Genomic DNA, 10,202 nt, shown 5'->3' on the forward strand with positions numbered 1-10,202 from the left:
AACCTGAAGCACTGAGAAGGCTCTTGCCAACAATTCAAGATGAAAAGCTGAGGTCTTTACCCCAAGACACTGAAGGATATTCCCTTTGCCAGTGCTCAACGGTGGAAAAATATGGCATGCATTAGATTGGTACTGTTACCATTTCACCTGAGTCAGCAATGCATTCTCTTGTCTTTTCTGACTTCAGGAGTACAAAGACAATGACTGGGGGAGAAAATATTACAAATATCACAGACTTTATCCTCCTGGGATTCTCAGATTTTCCCCATATCAGAGCAGTCCTCTTTGTTGTGTTCCTGGTGATATATATTTTGACACTGACTTGGAATCTGTGTCTCATTGTCTTGATAAAGATGGATCCCCACCTCCACATACCCATGTACTTCTTCATCAGTAATCTGCCCTTTATAGATATATGCTATGTGAGCTCTACAGCCCCCAAGATGCTCTACGACTTTTTCCAGGAAAAGCCAACTATCACCTTTGTGGGTTGTGCCATTCAATACTTTGTGTTTTCAACCATGGGATTGAGTGAGTCTTGTCTCATGACAGTCATGGCTTATGATCGATATGCTGCCATTTGTAACCCACTCCTCTATTCATCAATCATGTCACCCTCTCTCTGTGGTCGGATGGTGCTGGGGTCCTATATGGCTGGACTCTCTGGTTCTCTGTCCCAAGTGTGTGCCATGCCTCAGCTCCACTTCTGCGGGCCTAATGTCATCCACCACTTCTTCTGTGACATGCCCCAGCTGTGGGTTCTTTCCTGCTCTAACACATTCTTTGTACGACTCTTAACTGCTATATCAGCAATGATCTTTGGGATAGTAAATGCCCTAGTTATCATGATATCCTATATCTACATTGTCATCTCCATCATGAAGATCACTTCAGCTAAAGGCAGGTCCAAGGCTTTCAACACCTGTGCTTCTCACTTGACAGCAGTTACCCTCTTCCTCTCTTCTATACCTCAAGTACCTGTGTCTATTTGAGTTCCAGCTCTGGTGGTTCCCCAGGCTTTGACAGATTTGCATCAGTCTTCTACACTGTGGTGATTCCTGTGTTGAACCCTTTGATATATAGTCTGAGGAACAAAGAAATCAAAGATGCCTTGAAGAGATTGAAAAAGAGGAAAGAGTGTTGCTGAGGCAACAGACTGTGATGTCTGACATGTTTGTCCTGTTAGAATCACCTTAACACACAATAATATTCACATGAATGGAGAATAACAAAATTCATACTGCCTTGGACCAAAAAGGTTTAATGTGACAGAGATCATATGCCAAAATGGACATACGGCTATATCCTACCACACAATCAAAATATCTTTAAGTCCTTGTGGCCCATTATTTTCATTCTACATGCGGTGTGGCTTCAGCATTTATTCACTTATCAGCAAGTATTCATGAAACATCAAGGTTTCAGACTTTGTTGCTTTCTTTTTGCCTCCGAGATGATGTCTGTTCAATCTTAAACTTATGACCCGAAAGGAGAGACGTGACAGAAGTCCCAGGATTGTGGAAAACTTATCTCCCAAATATTCTGATGCAGCCTAATCTAGACATGGCGGTGACAATTGTTTGCTCTGTGTTTCTGACCAGAATGAACATGAACAGATAGAGGGGGTATACCATTGGTCAGAAACAAGGTATACATTTGGCCTGACTGTGCCTCCTGCAGAGAGTAGTCTGGGATAATGTATGTTTGTGTAAGGCTTCTTTCAGTGCTTGTTATCTAAGTCTCTGGCTACATCCCAATCCCCAGCAGCTGTAGTCCAAGGAAGGAGGAGGTGATTTAAATCATGAAGAGGAATGGAATGATATATGCAGCCCCTTCTGGGCTATTTACTTATGAATCTGTTGGTGTAATTTTTTGCATCTAGTATCCAGTGGGGATTTTTGTTGGAGATGGTATCCAAAAATCCACGTCACAGTCAATAACAATTTCTTATATTGTAGGATTCAAACCTCTCTCCCATTAAATTTGGAAAATTTACCATTGGTAACATAGGCAACAGGATCATTCTTATCAAGAAGTTTCTGCTGTTTCAAACATCTCAACATGTTTGGTGTGATGAGAATTGTGTGAGAATTTATGGCAATAATGGTGTTATTTACTTATATTCAATATTGCAGAGGAAGACCAAGTATAGAAAACATATATACTTTCCTTCCTACTGAAAGTGGCCAACATTTTATGTCCTAGAAATTTATGGTTTTGTAGGGATTGTATAATGGTTGGAGTAGAATGGTTAGAGGTATTGTAATGCTGATATTTTCTAGTTAACCTCAAGGGATAGGAGAGGAAACAGGCTGTGGTTTAAGCAGTGTTGTTAATTCTAGCCATCTTTTGTCTTCAGAAGGAAGATGTAAATTTGTGGTCCTTGTGGTTTGGTTAAAAAGAGGACTAAGGCATGTTCCTGACTGTTGAGTTTCCAGATTTCCCAACTTCAACACACTGATTAAAGTGTATTATTAGTTTACATATTGCCCTTGGAGAGTCATTGGATTCTTAATGTTGTTTTGGGGTCTCAGTTTCAATGGTCACATGAATTATTCTGTTAAACAACTGTAAATGAAGAGACATTTGAAGCTCTTACCAAGTTCTCCATGAGTTTGCACTTGCACACAATTGACAGAAGAGGAATTGTTGATCTCTTGGGAGAGTGTGTGAGGGGTTACCCCATGCCAAAAAATAGTGCAATGTAAATAAATGTTGTGTGCCCACCTCACATCCATCCGGGCTTAGGTACATTTTCTTAAGCACTGCTCTTTAAAAATATGTATGTGTGAGTGTAAGAAGCTCTTTGCAGGAAATGGTCCTCAGCAGGAAGCCCCTTTGTTTTGTCATTGTAGCAGAGATTTATTATAACTAAGCTTAAACCATGCACCTTCCTGTTCTACTCATCTCAGGCCCAAGCACACCTTTCAGATCTTTTGATCAAGCAATATCTCACCTAAGCTGTGGTTTCCTTCCCTAGATCAAAGAGGTAGACATGAAGAATAAGAAATTAAAAGATGATCAGATCTCTTCCTTAGCTTCCACATTTCAGTTATCTCATTAATAAACTGTGAACAAGAGAACATCTCAGGAAAGGTCACAAGATGTTGACAAGCCTGAATGTCAGGAGGTGCATCAATGGGAGATGGTTAAGTATCTGATCTCTGGAGTTCCTTTGTGGTACGACGGGTTAAGTTTCCATGTTGTCACTAGACTGGCTTGGGTCCCTGGCTTGGTCCATGGCCAGGGAACTTCCACATGCCACATGTGTGGCCCTCCCCTGAACAAAATGACTCTGATTCCCTAGAAGGACTAACTGAGATTACTTCCCCTTTTCCCTTTAAAACCATTCATGGCAAAGCAGAATCTACAGAGATGGTTTTTGGACACACCATATTCACCATCTCCCTAGATGGCTAGCATTCTGATTAAAAGCAACTATCCTTGCAATGGAGAGCCCAACCTGATTTTGATAACATGAGTCCTATTTCTAATCGGTCTGGGGGCCTCAGTAGGAGATAAGCCTCTGCTGTGTGTTTATAGCACAATATTGTTGGTGATGATTACTATGCTATGCCTTAGACCTCCAGAATGTATTCATCTTCCTATTGCAAGTTTGTACCCTTTAACTTCATCTCCTCATGTCTTCTGCTCCTGCATCCCCTGGTAATCATCATTCTGATTCTGTTTCTATGAGATTGGCTTTTTAAACTTCACATAGTTGTGATATTATTTAGTACTTTTTTTTCTGAGTCTGGCCTATCTTAAGTATCATAATGCCCTCAAGCTCCACACATTCCTTTCAGTCACAAATGAGAAGATTTCTGTTTGTCTCATGGCTGAATAATATTCTATTTTATATGTGTACCTCTTGTTCACTTTCCATTTGTTGCTGAATTTTTTGATTGTTTCCATATTTTGGCCTTGTGATGAATTCAATTAATATGGAAGTGCTATCTTTTCAATATTATATTTTTATTTACATTTTATATATAGTCATAAGTTGAACTGCTGGATCATATGATAGATCTATATTTAATTTTTTGAGAAACTTCATACTGTTTTCCATAGCAGTGAAGCCAATTTATCACCCACTACCAGTGTACAAGTGTTCCTTTATCTCCACATCTTCACCAATTCTTGCACTTTCTTTTTTCCTTCATGATCATCAGTCTAATGGTTGTGAGGTAGTATCTCATTGTGGTTTCAATTTACATGCCCATGCAATTTGAATACAATGAGAACCATGCTGAGACATAGTACAAGTAATATGTCAAATGGTAAAGACAAGGACACAATCTTAAAAGCTGCAAGAGAAAAACAATTTCTTACAAACAACGCAACCTCCTTAATGCTATCGGGACATTTTCATCAGAATATTTCCAGCCCAAAGGAAGTGACAGGATCTATTTGAAGTGCTGAAAGAAGAACTTGCCAACCAAGAAGAGTCTACCTGGAGAAGTTGTCCTTCACAATTAAAGGAGTGAAAAACAGTTTTTCAGAAAAGCAAATCTGATGGATTTTTCACCACTCGATTGGCTTTACAATAAGTGTTAAAGGAATTTTTTCAAGCTGAAATAAAATCTCGCTAATAAATAACGGGAAACATATGATAATATAAATGATTAGTGGGGGTAAATATTGCTAAATTCAGGACATTCTTATGTAGTAATCATGCTGATATAGCAATCATAAATCTAGTATAAATATTAAAAGAGAAAATAGGTAAAAATAACTACAACTACAATAAATTTAATGGATGCACAGGTAAAATGATGTGGATTGTTATATCAAAAATATAAAATGTGGGAAAGAAGGGTAAAATATAGTTTTTGTGTGTATTTGAACTTGTTATCATCTTAATGTAGACCATTAATAATTTAAGATCTTTTAAAAAAATCAAAGCGTATTTGATTTACAATGGTATGTTAGTTTTTGAGTATATAATGAAGTGATTCAGTTATATACATATATTTCTTTTCAGATACATTTCCATTATAGGTTATTACAGGATATTGAATATAGTTCCCTGTGCTATACGGCTGGTCATTGTTGTTTGTCTGTCTTATATTTATTAATGTGTCTCTTAATCCCAAACTCCTAATTTATCTCTCATCCACTTTCCCCTTAGGTAATCATAAGTTTGTTTTCTCTGTTTTGTAAATAAATTCATTTTAATCATTTTTTAGATTCCACATATAAGTGATAGCATATGATATTTGCATTTCTGTCTGATTTTCTTCACTTAGTATGATAATCTCTATGTTCATCCATACAAGATATTGAATGAAACCTTACAGTTGGCACAAAACCAAAATCTATAGTAAATTCACACAAGGTAAAGAGAAATGAAGCTAAGCATACCACTACTCAAAATCAACAAATTATAGGAGTTCCCATCGTGGCGCAGCAGTTAACGAATCCGACTAGGAACCATGAGGTTGCAGGTTTGATCCCTGCCCCTGCTCAGTGGGTTAATGATCCGGTGTTGCCATGAGCTGTGTGTGGTGTAGGTTGCAGACGCGGCTCGGATCCTGCATTTGCTGTGGCTCTGGCGTAGGCCAGCGGCTACAGCTCCGATTAGACCCCTAGCCTGGGAATCTCCATATGCCGCGGGAGTGGCCCAAAGAAATAGCAAACACACACACACAAAAAAAAAAAATCAAAAAATTATAGGGAAAAGGGCAAAGAGAAGAAAGCAATAAAGGAATTATTAAACAGCAAGAAAAAGAGTCACTAAACAGAAATTGTAAGTTCATGCCTATCAATACTACTTTAACTGTAATAACCCTAAAATATCCAGTCAAACCCACTGAGTAGTGAATGGATAAAGAAGCTATGCCCAAGTATATGCTGCCTATAAAAGACTCATTACAACTTTAAGAACACACGTGGAATAAAAGTGAGGGGGTAGAAAAAGAGAAAATTCATGTACATGGAAGCCAAAAGAGAGCTGGGTTAGCTATACTTATATCAGAAAAATTAAAGAGGCTTGAAGACACAATGTATTATATGAGACAAACCAAGGTTATTCCGTGAAGATAAAGGGATCAATTTTGTTGGTTTCCAATTCTAAGCAGGAGTCATAGTCTTCTAGAAAGAAGGCTGAAGAAGTGGAGCAATGTTTATTGAGGCAGGTGGGGTTAGTTCAATAACTTCAATTGGCTTTTACAAGTATGAAAAACCTCTGAGATAGGATGGTTTCCTTGAATTCTCACATTTGATTCTCATAAGGCTTTATGTTAGACTATTAAGTTCTTCACCTCAAAGTTGAGGCATCTGCATTTCAAGAGGTTCAGCATCCCACATCTTACTCATGCTTCTCAAGGGAAGTCAGGTGGCTTTCCCTATAGGAAGCCTCTTCTGACCTTTGGCACGACACCTACATCACTGACTGTATCTGTGTATGAATCAGAAACTCTCAGTGACACTGCACATTCCTTGAGGATGAGACCATGTTTTATGAACCATTGTAACCGTGGGACCACTGATAGCATCTGGTGCTTGCGAGGGGATCAATAACTTCTTTTTTTCTGTTTTGTTTAAATAAAAACTACCTCTTGAAAAAAAGAAGAATCTGTTTGGTTTCAATGATTATATGACTAGCTTTTATCATGGGAATATGAAACTACTAGCATATTAGCAAGAACAAAAGAATATATTTAGTTCTTTGCCCCAACCATCCCATTTTCCCTGGAATTAAGGTTAGCTGAAGTAGATGAAATCAAGGGTGGGACCTTGCTAAAACATTCCTAGTAGGGCAGAATAGATGAGCACCACTATTAAAAAAAAAACACAGAAGTTTTATGGAAATGAGCTGAGGTAGGTATTTTAATGAATAAATAGTAATGCGGCATAATGTATTGAAAGAAATCCAATTCAGAAAACCTCACACCTACTATTGATAGAAGGCATGCTATGTAATAGATACTCTACATAATGATTTATGAGCATTCCCTAATTTGATTCTGTCTAGGAAGAACTACTCAATGAAATAGCTCCTACTGTCAGCTTCATTTTATGAAAACCTGAAGCGATAATTCTGAGGCTCAGCGTGGTTAATTTGCTCAAGGTCACACAGCACTCAAGTGGAAAAGCCAGACTCCCACCCCAATTTGTGATATGTTGATACCAATACCCATGGGTGTAACCATAATAATTTGTGGCCCTGTCATGAATTAGCTTTTTCAATTTTTGTATGTCTTCTTGCTTCAAATTCCTCACTTATCATGGGAAATCATGTTATGTCTGCCTCACAGGGCTGCTGTGGTAATTGTTTCAGATAACATATTTGAGAAAATGTGTATATATATATATATATATATATATATATATATATATATATATATGTTTTTTTTTGTCTTTTTGCCTTTTTCTGGGTCTGCTCCCATGGCACATGGAGGTTCCCAGGCTAGGGGTCTAAGCAGAGCTGTAGCTGCCAGCCTATGCCAGAGCCACAGCAACGCGGGATCCGAGCCATGTCTATATAGCTATTTTAAAATTTTTATTTTAAATTACTTAATTGATTATTTTTAGGGCCACACCCATGGCATATGGACGTTCCCAGGGTAGAGGGAGAATCTAAGCACTAGCTGCAGGCCTACGTCATGGCCACAGGATCCAAGCTGCATCTGTGACCTATGCCACAGCTTGATGAAGCAGGATCCTTAACCCACTGAACAAGGTGAGGTATCAAACATGCATCCTCATGGATACTAGTCTGGTTCTTAACCCACTGAGGCGCAACGGGAACTCCTGTATGTATACATATAATAGAGTATGTGTGTATGTGTATATGTGTATAATGAAACTACTTAGTAAACAGGAAGTGCACATGCTTAACATAATTGTTTCAAGTTATTCTTACCAACTTGCTTTGTCATCTTGACAAATCCCTTAGCTCTACAGGCTTCAGGTCCTCACCTGGATATTGATGGTATTGGACTAAAAAATCCCTGGGTCTTTCTAGCTCTAATGACTTTGAGTTCATTAAAAGAAAAGCTATAATCCTAAGATTATGATTGGACTATTGGAAAGTAGGGAATGGATCCAGAAGGGGCATGGCAAAGTGGAGCGTGAAATTAGCAGGGACAAAAGCTCCATGACAACACTGACTCCAGAGAGCAAGTACCTGGAGAGGTTCCTCTCTCTAATTGTCCTTCTCCTTTCACCTCTGCCTATAGTACCATATTTAAGAGTAACACCCCTGTGAGAATCTCTCTGGCAGTGATGAACAGCCAGCTCAATGACAAAGTTCCTATCTTGAAGGGCAATAGGGCCCACCTGAAAAATTTTATGGGAGAACGAGATACACAGTGTCAACCTTTGGCAAGAACTCTGTCTTCTTGGGAACGGAGTCAAGGTGAGAGGATGAGATTTAGAGAGAACAGTGGGTTCTGTGCTATCTCTATAGCCATGTGAATCTTTTAGGAGGATGTTCATGGAGCAAAGTTTATAGTTCTGTTTCTTTCATTCTTCAACTCTTCCCCCCTCCTCATGTCCATACCCCCCTCATAGAGCTCTTCCTCATGTTCTCTTTCTCCTTACCCAGATTCTATGACTTTCAGTGAAAGGATGATCTCTACCCTAAAATTTTAGGTCCTCACTCTGGTGGGAGACAAATGTTGAGGACTAGTTCTGCAGTTTCTCAAGAATGTAATCTTGAACTCTGTTTCCTTCCATTTTTTTCCCCTGAAAACGAGGGGGTGATAGGATCCTGTAAAATCAAATGAAATCATGTCTACGAAGCCCAACACATTGTACAAGTTAACCGAGTGCTGAATTAAAATAATAATTTACTTCAATTCAGGGAAATTTCCTAAGATTTAAAATGCCTGTCTGTGTTTCCAAACTTTATCCATCCCATGGACTCTTTTGATTTACTTTTTCCTGAGGAATCTAATTTAAAAAATATAATTAATTTGATGTCGATTTCAATATACAGCTTGGATTCATTGTTTCTCCATAATGGTATGACGAAGTCCTCAAGTACCATTGCACTGGCCTTTTTTTTTTTTTTTTTTTTTGTCTTTTTTTTTTTTTTTGTCTTTTTAGCTATTTCTTGGGCTGCTCCCACGGCATATGGAGGTTCCCAGGCTAGGGGTCCAATCGGAGCTGTAGCCACCAGCCTATGCCAGAGCCACAGCAACACAGGATCTGAGCCGCGTCTGCAACCTACACCACAGCTCACGGCAATGCCAGATCGTTAACCCACTGAGCAAGGGCAGGGACCAAACCCGCAACCTCATGGTTCCTAGTCGGATTCGTTAACCACTGCGCCATGACGGGAACTCCTGCACTGGCCTTTTGAAATATTTCAAATAGCTGTCCCCTCTCATGATGGATACCTTGGGGGTCTGATGATACAGGTGACACAGTCATCAGACATGCCCGCTCCTAGTACAGGTAGTGTTGGTATAGCTGTCACTTTAAATTTCTTTTACTTATCTTGTTCTTCATCCAGCACCATTCCTGGCTTTCTTCACATTATTTTGTACCCTGCACAACCTGGCAAATGACCATGTCCTTTGTAGATCATCTTTGGACAAAGTTTTGATTAGCTCTATCTCCGTAGTGAAATCTCCAAGCAATATTTACCTCAGTCATTTTTTTTCTTCTAAATATTAAGATGTGATGAACACGTTAAGAATTTTTAATCAAAAAGAGTGAATACATTCAGAATACATTTGCTTTTCCTCTAGTTTACCAAAGTCTAACAACAGAAATTTTTATGACAATTTTTTTCATGAATAAGTAAAACAATGCACTACTCTTCATTCTTTTCTGGGAGTGCTGGGTTACACAGAATGCTTAGTTGTGGCTGAGTCTGTTTCAAAAGGTATTCACAAAGTGAAGAATTTCTTAACAAGCAATTGGGCAAAATCTTGCGTGGTTTTACTGAATTGAATAATTATGTTGATGTTTTGGAGATGTTGTGTGTGAGAGTTTTTATTTTCAAAATATTTTCTTTGATTCCTACTCATCTTGGACAAATCATCTGAGAAACATATTAGCAGCACCCTATTGTAAGAGTAAACAGAAAGATTTTAAATTTAGTAAAACCATAAAATGAAATAAAACAAATACATTTATACTTTCATATTCAAAAGGGAGTAAAAGAACCATTTCCTAATGTATTATAATATATTTATTTAATTATATAAATATTAGTACATGAGATGCTTATCATTAAATAGCGTAGC

At 38.3% G+C, this 10,202-nt stretch overlaps 1 pseudogene; it reads left to right on the top strand.

Moving 5' to 3' along the window:
• The first annotated feature begins 200 nt into the window (after window positions 1-200).
• LOC110258911 (olfactory receptor 5AN1-like) lies at window positions 201-1,147 on the top strand (annotated as a pseudogene).
• Window positions 1,148-10,202: the final 9,055 nt, after the last annotated feature.

The sequence above is a fragment of the Sus scrofa genome, chromosome 10 (assembly GCF_054392235.1).
Source record: "Sus scrofa isolate SSC_HxYL_T2T_F1_AM1 chromosome 10, Sscrofa_HxYL_maternal_Yorkshire_Landrace_v2.0, whole genome shotgun sequence".
NCBI classification, from domain to species: domain Eukaryota; kingdom Metazoa; phylum Chordata; class Mammalia; order Artiodactyla; family Suidae; genus Sus; species Sus scrofa.